We start from the raw sequence: 10,374 nt of genomic DNA, 5'->3' as shown, positions 1-10,374 counted from the left end.
AGTGGGGGCAGGGAGAAGTATGACCTTTATGTCAAGTATGAATTTTAGGGTGTTACATGGAGCTCAGCGTTTAACTTTGGGACTGAGACTGTATTACTTGGGAGAAGGCACGAAACGACTTAGGTATTCCTATGGAGGGAGGAAGAAAATGCGTCCCAGTGAGTGGAAATAAAATGATAATGGAAGACCTAACGGTATGTTCTATGTTGTTATATCCCAGGGGAGGTCACATCCTTATCACAGAGTTTGGAGAGGGCCAATTGGTAAAGTTATATGACTGTCCCTTAATTAGTTTTGGTATTATTAGGACTTTATCACACTATCCAAGGACACCTCGCGGATCTGAGAGGCAGCTCCCCATGGGGGTAACGCAAACGCACGCGGTAGGTCCAGCAATGCTCGGAACATAAAGAAGCCACTTGACGTTTTCAATTTCTGAGCATGGGTGTAAACATTGTATCATTTTCATTTAGAACTGGCAAATAAAATAAAAAGCATTCCTTTTTAAAAATTCTTAAAATGTGTATTTGATTTTGAGAGAGAGAGAGAGAGAGAGAGAGACAGAGCAGGGGTGGAGGAGGGACAGAGAGGAAGACACAGAATCCAAAGCAGGCTCCAGGCTCCGAGCTGTCAGCACAGAGCCCGACGTGGGGCTCGAACCCATGAACTGTGGCATCATGACCTGAGCCGAAGTCAGCCGCTTAACCCACTGAGCCACCCAGGCGCCCCCAAAAGCATTCTTTAATGGGAGCGAGGATGGGGGTGGGGGTGGGCAAAATGGGTGGAGGGGGTCAAAAGGTACTAACTGCCAGTTATAAAACAAGTAAGTCATGGGGATGTAAGGTTCACCATGGTGACTATAGTTAATAATACTGTATTTTACGTTTGAAAATTGCTGAGAGTAGATCTTAAACGTCCTCATCACAAGAAAAAAATGTAACCCTGTATGGAAATAGATATTAATTATATTTATTGTGTGGGGCGCCTGGTGGCTCAGTCAGTTAAGTGTCTGACTCTTGATTTCGGCTCAGGTCAGATCTTACAGTTTGTGAGACGGAGCCCCACGTTGGGCTTTGCACTGACAGTAAGGAGCCTACTTGGGATTCTGTCTCTCTCTCTCTCTCTCTCTCTCTGCCCCTCCCCTGCCCGCATGCTTCCTCTGTCTCTCTCTTTCAAGATGGATGAACTTTATTTATTTATTTTTATGACCCATGAGATCGTGACCTGAGTCGAAATCAAAAGGCAGATGCCTGACCAACTGAGCCTCCCAGGCGCCCCAAAATGGATAAACTTATTTAAGTTCTATGTCTAAGTACCAGTTGCGGCGATGTAAGGTCCTAGCCTCTCGTAAATATGTTTTTTGGTGTTAAACAATGTGTGGGGAGATGTGTTCACGAGAAAGGACCCCTGGAATTGCGTATTTAAGGCAAGGGTAGGTCTGGAGGTGTTATTGATATGGAACCTGGAAGGGTGTGCCGGGAAGGTGCGTAGTCCCAAGAAGAGGCAAGTGGCCAGGCAGCCCAGCCTTTTCCTGACGCCGAGGCTTCCCCTGGATCCGGGGATCGCCGCAGGCAGGGTTCCGCTGTCCGTCAGTGAAAGCAGTTTTAAGAAATGGTTTAAACATGCGGACAAGCGCACGGACGCAGTAGTTGGAAGGGCCAAAGGACCAGGTTGCGGGCTGGCCGCCGTACCGTCAGCAGAAAACGGGCCCTCCTGGGAGGCTGCCAGGGGTCACCATCGGAAAGCAAGGCCAACGGCCACTTTCTGTGGGTCTTTGCAGACATTCAGAGCTCAGGAAAGTGGCCTGCCACCTGTTAGGACGACCTCTGCTGCACATGGACGAAGCCTGCCTCCTTCCCCCGCGACAACAAAAGCATTCTGTGTACGAGCCGTGAATTGCGCGGCTCTTGTGGCTTTGGAACCATACGTTGTTCTGGCCGGTCGCTGCCGCTTACCTGTCTCTCACGTGCCACCGTGTAAAAACTGTTTTAAACCAGAGCAGAGAGCAGGTAATTCCTGGCCTGTTACCCGCAGTTCCCTGTTTGTGCTTGCGCTGTGTATTTTGAGATCCCAACATGTGGGGCTGCTTTTCTCGTTTTAGGTTTCCATACAGGTTTCGATCGAGCTGTGTGCAGAAATGTAGAAAGTGGCTGTGGCCAGGTTTCCCTGCTTCCTTTCACCTTGCCCCCCTCACCCCCGAGCATCTAAGCCAAGAACTGAAAAGAGTCTGAAGAGGATGTAGGGTAGAGGAGGAGATGTTTTGTAAGAGAGGCATATTGGACTAGACTTTGAAAAAGGAATTAAGGGCCTTCCCTAAATTAAGTAAAAAAAAAAAAAAAAAAAAGAGAGAGAGAGAGAGAGATTCACCCAAATATGGAGAGAGAAAATCTCAGAACCCACGCGGCATGGATGCTATAGAGGTTCCCGCGGAAGGAACCAGGCGGGTAGAAATAAGAACACGTGTAGAGTTACCTCCCTCCCTCCTTTTCCCGGGATCGGCACTGGATCCCGTAAACTTGGCATGGACCCGCGTGAAGAAGTAGATAACAAGTGGCCGAGGTTTACACCCACCTTCAGAACCAGGACTCAGAGCCAGTCATTTCTCTAGGCCACGCCGAGAGTGAGTCCATACCCTAGTCCTTGGCACCTCAGAAGGTGGCCGTGTTTGGAGATGGGGCCTTTAGAGAGGTCATTAGAGTAGACCCTAATCCAATCTGCCTGGTGTCCTTCTAAGTAGAGGAGGTTAGGACACGGAGAGAAACCAGACGCGTCCACGCTCAAAGACCCCGGGAGACAGAAGGCGGCCATCAACAAGTCAAGGAGGGAGACCCGAGGAGAAGGCAAACCCACCGACGCCCTGATTTGATCTTGGATCTCGATCTAGCCTCCAGGACTGGGAGAAAAATTTCTCACAGTTTAAGCCCCGCGGTCTGTGGTGTTTTGTTACAGCAGCCCTAGCTGACTAATACAGAGCGGAAGGGTTATGTTATCAAAATGGAGTCCTTGGGAAGATATGTTTAATCGTTGGAATGATGACTTTGGGGCCTGTGTCTTGTCAGCTCCTGAGGTCAAGGATTGCTCAGTTCCCTCTAAACCCCCAACCCAGGACAGTGCTCAGCACACAACAGGTTCTCAATGAGTAGAATGAATGATGCGATGAAAAGGAAGGGAGGTTTAAGGGAGGTCTTATAGAAATAATCCACCATAGTGGTCCTCAAGCTTTCTGGTGTCCGGACTCTTTACTCTTTTTTTTTTTTTTTAAAGAATTTTGTTTAAGTAATATCTACACCCAGTGTGGGGCTCGAACTTACAACCCAGAGATCAAGGTCGCGTGCTGTGTGGACTAAGCCAGCCAGGTTCCCCAGGACTCTTTACGCTCTTAAAAATTATTGTGAAACCCAACGTTCTTTGTGGATTGTATCCATCAGTATTTACTATGTTAAGAGTTCAGACGGCAAATTTAAAAGTATTTATCTGTTAGGTTTTTTCTAAAATGAGCGCGATCAACCTACTAGGTGTTATCATGAGTCACACTTCATGAAAAAAATAACTATATATTTTTTTCTTTAACTCTCCTTAATGACTGGCTTAGTGGAAGACAGATTTTCATATCTGCTTCTACATTCAAAATGCTGTAAGCATATGAAGAAAGTTTGGCATCATACAGATATGTTGTTAGAAAGGGAAAGAGTATTTTAATAGCCTTTTCAGGTAATCATGGACATTCTTCTCTGATGACCTTATACCAAAACGCGACAGGTTGTACTTTCCGTAGGGTTGGCTGTGATGTGGAATCTGAAGCCTTCTCGCTATCTTTGGATGCGTGATTTGGTAACAATTTGGTCGTATTGGTCCACTGAGATATCTCGCTTTTCCAAATGTTGGAACATTTCAGTGTAGAGTATCCAACAGAAAAGAACATTCGTTAACACTGTCACCAATCTCATCAGAAATGCCTGTAGGTGTTGGGAAGCTGCAAGTTCATGATGTCTCCTAAAAGCTGATTTTCACCTGAAAGCTAACAACTCGTCATTGCACACAAAGCCTCTCGGTTATTGCCTTTGAGTCTATTACTTTTTGGTACGGGCTGCTTTCTTTGATTTTTGCGAAAATGTCTGACTGTGTCACAGTTTGGTTTCTTATTTATTCTCTCAAATGAAAATGCCGCTCCATCAAAGTATATACTTTTTTTACTGCTTCATCAAGGACATTCTTAAGGAAAACGCTTGTCCCCAGAGAATGTGGCAGCTGTGGACACAGCGAGGGGTCAGTGGTACCTCTTGATATTAGATGCTTAATCCATAGACGGAACCAGGAGTTTTACCGACTGTTTTCGGACCATCAGCTTTTTGCATAACAAATAAAGCCTTGATGTTATGAAAACATTATTGGCCTCACATACCTTGAAAGTGTCTCAGGAACCCCCTGGATTCCCCACCACTCTTTGAGAACGGATGATCTGAAGTTATCTGCGGGGATTGGAGGGACAAAGGGCCAAGGTTGCCTTGGAAATTTTGAACCCAGGTGCCAAGACCATGGCAGGCTGTGAATTAAGGTTGGTTGAATGGACGACCCTCAAGATTAAGGGTCCCCTGCTCTACCCACTGTGCCAACCAGGCATCCTCCTGTGAGTAGGATCTTTAATGGAATTTTTGGTTGCCTGGAGAAAACACGGAGACTCATAAAATCAGTTTGTGATACTTCGAGGGGAGTATCTCGGGTGACATACGTGGAAATGCAGATTTCAATGGACAGAAAAGTGTAGACTACGGACATATTCGGGAGGTATTCATTCAACTATTTAGTGAGTCTACTACTCCCAACAGAGGAGACTGTGGACGGTCAAAAATTCATTCATGTCTCCGAGGGAAAGGCAATCCAGATCAACAGAAAGGGAGACGGAAAACACCCGCCAAAGGTCAAACACAAGTGTTCGGTGGACACATCATGGTTTCCAGGAATCAGATGATTCTTTTAAGGTCTAACCGGAGCCCGCTTCCCGTCGCCTTCTTAGCGCAGTGGGCAGCGCGTCAGTCTCATAATCTGAAGGTCCTGAGTTCGAGCCTCAGAGAGGGCAAGTGCTTTTGCGCGGAAGCGTGCGCCCCTCCTCGTTTTCACCGCAGGTGGTAACCTTAACCCCCTTTTAGGGGTGAGGTGTTGGAGCATCCTGGGAGAGCTGGGACGTAGCGTCTCCCGTCCTGAATCCAGAGGGTGGCGCCACTTGAGACGCGGCGCTTTCGCACAGCGAGCGCCCCGGTCCCCATCCGGCCCGCACCCCGCGGCTGCGTCCCGGAGGTGCGGGCCCGGGGACGGGTGGGGCTCGGGCGCCCGCGTGTCCCGAGAAACCGCGCGGGGCCTGTGGCGCCCTCGCGGTGGGGACCCGCGGCCTCGCGATCGGCCGCCCGCAGGGCTGCGTCCCGGCGCACAGGGGCACGGCGCTCGGCTGTTTTTCCCGTCCTCAGGGTCACGGGCGCAGAAGACCGGGCGATCCCGGACGTCTTTGAAGCGTAGTCAGTTGCGTCTTTCTGCCTTTTTTCCGCGTTTGGCTCCCCCCGCGGCGGAGCTGGCGAGGGCTTGCCGGGCACTCCCACGGACTGCGCGTGGACCGCGAGGGAGCGCGCGGCAAGGGGCGTGCGCGGGGAGCGCGGAGGTCCGGCCGCGCGGGGGCGCTGGGTGTCGGCCGGGCGCGCGCCAGGCGGCTCCGGTTTCCGCGGCGGGAGCACCTGACGGTAGGGCGGCCAGCACCCCTCGGCCAACCGGACCCGGCTTTACGTGGGGCTGACCTGGGAAGGAAGGAAGGAAAGAAGGAAGGGAGGAAAGAAGGAAGGAAGGGAGGGAGGGAGGGAGGGAGGGAGGGAGGAAGGAAGGAAGGGAGGAAGGAAGGAATGAAAGAAGGAAAGAAGGGAGGGAGGGAGGGAGGGAGGGAGGAAGGAAGGGAGGGAGGGAGGGAGGGAGGAAGGAAGGAAGGAAGGAAGGAAGGAAGAGAGGGAGGGAGGAAGGAAGGGAGGAAGGAAGAGGGGCCAGCAAGTCTCAGAAAGGCCCTGGCTCCCGCCGCGGGCTGCAGGGTGCCGGAGGGTCAAGGCCACGGGAGGTTACGACGCCCAGTGGACTTTATACAAACTGAATTCACGCAGGAAGAAAGGAGGAAACACAGTGTTAGGAAGTGTGTCCTTAATGAAGCGTTTACCCACCTGCCTGGGATCCCATCACCACCCGCCCATTCTCCCTGTTTCAAGTGCAATGCCAGTCCGGGGCCCTAGCTTCAGGAAAGAGGCCATTCTCTGTGCCACACACAGAACCCACCTAGTTGTTCTTCCTTTTGCCCTAGAGGCTCCTGGAGATGGAAACAAACGTGCAAAAACTTGCCAGCGAGAAAGCAATTCCACCCCACCCGTTCTCAGAACTTACTGGGGCCTAGCCTGCGGGGGGAGGGGACTCACTCAGAGGTACACAGCAGTGGGACGGTCCCTGCCTTTGGGCGCTTTCTCACGACATTTTCTCGTTTCCAATAGGAGCCCAAACCCCGAGATTGCTGAGGGTGATGCTGAGGCCATGAGGAGGTCCTGGGAAAGGCTTCGCCCCTGGAGCGTAAGAAATTATCACGTCTCCCGGACCCCTTGACTTTTCAGGCCACCAAGGTGAAGTGAGGACCGAATAACTGCCTAACATCCCGGAGAGTGCCCGGGGCAAGGGCGTGAGGACAACCAGTGGCTCTCTTGTCTCCATCACAGGGCGCAGCTGCCAGGTTCATGGGGACCTGAACCTGTCCCGAGTGGGGAAGACCGCCTCAGGCACCACCCTGTTGGTTCATCCGGGTATTCCAGAATGGCCCTCTGTTTTGCCAAAAGTTAGGATCATCAACTTCTGTGGCTGACTGGGAGGTGGCCTGGGGGAAGCCACTGCCGGCGCTGTGTTGGCACCTCTGGCCCCGGGGGTGCCTAGTCCAGGGGTAAGTGGGAAAACCCTGTGCATAGGAAAAATGGTCATTTATATGTAATTCAGGATAAGCACTTTTTTTTTTAAGTTTAAAACGCCAATTAAACATGCTGTCCTTTAGACATAAAAAGGAACGTGGTGGGTGTTGTTGCTGTCGCCGGTTGGTTTTTTTTAAGTTGCTGAACAAAATAATCGGTAGAAAGAAATCAAGGTTCAGCTTTCATTTTTTAAATATTTATTCCTTTTTTGAGACACAGAGACAGACAGTGTGAGCGGGGGAAGGACAGAGAGAGAGGGAGACAGAATCCAAAGCAGGCTCCAGGCTCTGAGCTGTCAGCACAGAGCCCGACGCTGGGCTTGAACCAAGAGCTGTGAGATCATGACCTGAGCCGAAGTCGGTGGCTTAACCGACTGAGCCCCCCGGGCGCCCCTGAATATGCTATTTAGATGACTCAATTAAAAGAGTGATCCATTGAGCTTTGGGGACAGGCTGACAGAGACTTGATCCAGGGCCGGGAAGATCTGCGGGGGCGCCCCCCCCCCCCCCGCCGTCCAAGGGTTGAGACTGGGGGACTCGAGGGCATTATCTCCAGAGGGAATGGCAGATGTGGGATTAGTAGCCGGGGGTACACGCAGGGCTGAAGGTCCATCTGGTTCCGGGTCTGCGGGGGTGGGGGGGGCAGGTGTCACAGTGGCCGCATTCCGTTACCTCCCTTCAATCCCTACCCCCAGCTGGCACTGTTTGATCGTCCCACACAGAGGGCTTGAGCCGTAGGGAGATACACGCTAGCTTTGAGGTTTCTGCCGCCTACACTCGTTCACTCCCGTGGGCATCTGGTGGGCTGGCCGAGGATCCCCGCCCGGCCCTCAGGCCATCGGAGCCCCGTGGGAAGGAGTGAGGCTGTCTGCTTTAGTTTCCCTCCTGTGACCCCCGCTCTCAGCCTTGGGCACAGCAAGAGCAAAGAAGTGGCATCAGCGAGACTGGGGCTAAAGAAGACAACGAATTCACGTCTGCCTTTGGTTTTTCCTCTTGAAAAACAGAAAAGCGTAGAGACGGTTGGGGCAGTTACCTTACTTTTATTCTTTTATTTTTAAGAATTTTAAATTTATTTGTTTGAGAGAGAGCAAGGAAGCAGGGGAGGGGCAAAGAGAGAGGGAGAGAGAGAATCTCAGTGCTAGCACCGAGCCTGATGCGGAGCCCAGTCCCACGAACCGCGAGATCATGCCCTGGGCCGAGATCAAGAGTCCAACGCTTAGGATTCTGTGTCTCCCTCTCTCTCTGCTCCTCCCCCGCTCGCACTCTGTCTCTCTCTCAAAAACAAATAAATATTAAAAAAATAAAAAACAAAGAGTCTGACACTTAGCCGACTGAGCCCCCCAGGCGCCCCTTACTCTTAAATTTTATATAGTTTTTGAATCGGTAACAAATGAACACAGTTCAATATTCAAGAGGTTTTCCAAAGGGCGCTGGCGTTCCCAGTGTTCAAGTCCCTGCCCCAAAAGCAGTTAAAGTTAGCAAATGCTCATGTGTATTTCCTAAGATACCTAAGGAATGTACAAGAAAGTATCTGTGAACCTAAGTGTATTTTTACGTATCTGGTTCTTGCTGTTCATGCTGTGAAAAGCTGCTTTTATCAGTGGACCTTGGATCTCTTTATTTTTCCTCTTGTGCTCTTTCCCCCCCTTTTCAAGTCCACCAGAGATTCGGTTGTAAGCAGTTACTGTATTTTATTTAATTGTTCTCCTGTTGATGAGTCTTTAGGGTGTTTCCAGTCCCAAGACGTTACAAACAAAGCTGCAGTTATTTTCCTACGCGCATTTCCTGGCACAGGTAAGAGTGTCTGTAGCATGAAATCCTAGAAATGCAGCCGCTGAGTTAATTTTGATAGATTTGGCCACATTGCCTTCCATGAGTGCGGTACGAGATCGGGAGGGAAGCGAACTGACCCTTCGCGGCCAGTGAGGAAAAATATACCAGGTTTCCTAGACACTGACGTTCACTTACAGGAAAGACCATTCTCCGGGAAGGTGCCACCTGTTCAAATGGCCCACCATGTTTACAGGCACATTTTGGAGCAGGGAGAAGGTAGAGCTCCTTGCTGGTGGGTAGAAGAAAGCCAAATTTCAGAAACATGTCTGGGTTACGGCAAGAAAGGTAAAAGATATTCTGCCCCCACTCCTGCTCCCCCCGCCCCTGGAGACCCTCCACTCCCACTGCTCCTGTGCCTGGAAGAGCCCTGACCTCTCTGTCTTCTTTCCAGGAAACATCCCCCTTTCCCTTCCACAGCCTTCCCTGAGCCTTCCCACCCACAGAAGCCCGGTAAGGCCAGGAACTCAGCACGCCTCCTCCAACCCGTGGGCCAGCCAGTCCCAGACAGCATCTCAGGCCCGACCCACGGTCTAGTCCTGGGGGAAGAGTGGCCCCGGGGGCCCTGCACAGCTCTGTCTGAGGTGAGCCCAGATCTGCCTGCAGAGGGTGGGGGCCATGGGGCCGGGGCTGCGTGGGGGAGAGGTCCTCTTGGCTCTCAGCCAAGAGTAGACAGAGCCCTGGCTACTGACAGAGCGAAATAGTTCCAAACACTTGCACCTCAAAATGAAAGGGAAGTAAAAATAGAATTGAATACACATGAATAAAGAATAAAGTAAAACTGACTTGCTGTGTTCTTCGTGGCCACCAACACACTCTGCCCCGTGGCCTTGACATCAAGTCCTCTGAGCCGGCACTGTGTGATCAGAGGCCTCTGGCTTCCTTTTCTGTCCCTTTCCCCTTAGAAGCTGAACTTTGGGCAGTCATAACTTGAACTTGCACTTTGTCCTAATCAGAAAATGTAAAAAAGAAATCATCTGTTCCTGTTCTTCCCCTTCCTTTCCTCTTCTTCTCAAGATGGCTCCTGTAATTACATTGTATTGGATAAGGAGCCAAACGGCTAACTTAGAAATGGGCGTTTTAGGGGCGCCTGGGTGGCGCAGTCGGTTAAGCGTCCGACTTCAGCCAGGTCACGATCTCGCGGTCCGTGAGTTCGAGCCCCGCGTCGGGCTCTGGGCTGACGGCTCAGAGCCTGGAGCCTGTTTCCGATTCTGTGTCTCCCTCTCTCTCTGCCCCTCCCCCGTTCATGCTCTGTCTCTCTCTGTCCCAAAAATAAATAAACGTTGAAAAAAAAAAATTAAAAAAAAAAAAAAAGAAATGGGCGTTTTAGGCACAGGCAAGGTCCCGGGGGAACGAAATCACCTGGAATGAAGGGGGACTACCAAGCAGTTAACTTGCATAGAGGGGAGAGTGGGCTAACCATTCAGAGGATGAGGGGCTCTGGACACCTTCTTATAGGCGGAAGTAACTGTGACATGACCAAATCTGCGTTTTTCAAAAGACAGTTGTGGTGCTCCTGCAAAAGATGGCTTGGAAAGAAGTGAAAGTTAAGCTCGAAGGTCAGAAGGCGC

The 10,374-nt window shown here is 50.9% G+C and overlaps 1 non-coding gene across 1 annotated transcript; it reads left to right on the top strand.

The window, feature by feature from the left end:
* The first annotated feature begins 5,004 nt into the window (after positions 1–5,004).
* TRNAM-CAU lies at positions 5,005–5,077 on the top strand. Its single transcript has one exon. It is a non-coding gene; the product is annotated as a tRNA-Met (tRNA).
* The last annotated feature ends 5,297 nt before the right edge of the window (positions 5,078–10,374 follow it).

Source organism: Lynx canadensis, chromosome B2 (assembly GCF_007474595.2).
Source record: "Lynx canadensis isolate LIC74 chromosome B2, mLynCan4.pri.v2, whole genome shotgun sequence".
Taxonomy (NCBI): Eukaryota; Metazoa; Chordata; class Mammalia; order Carnivora; family Felidae; genus Lynx; species Lynx canadensis.
This window is presented reverse-complemented; position numbering and strand designations above follow the sequence as displayed.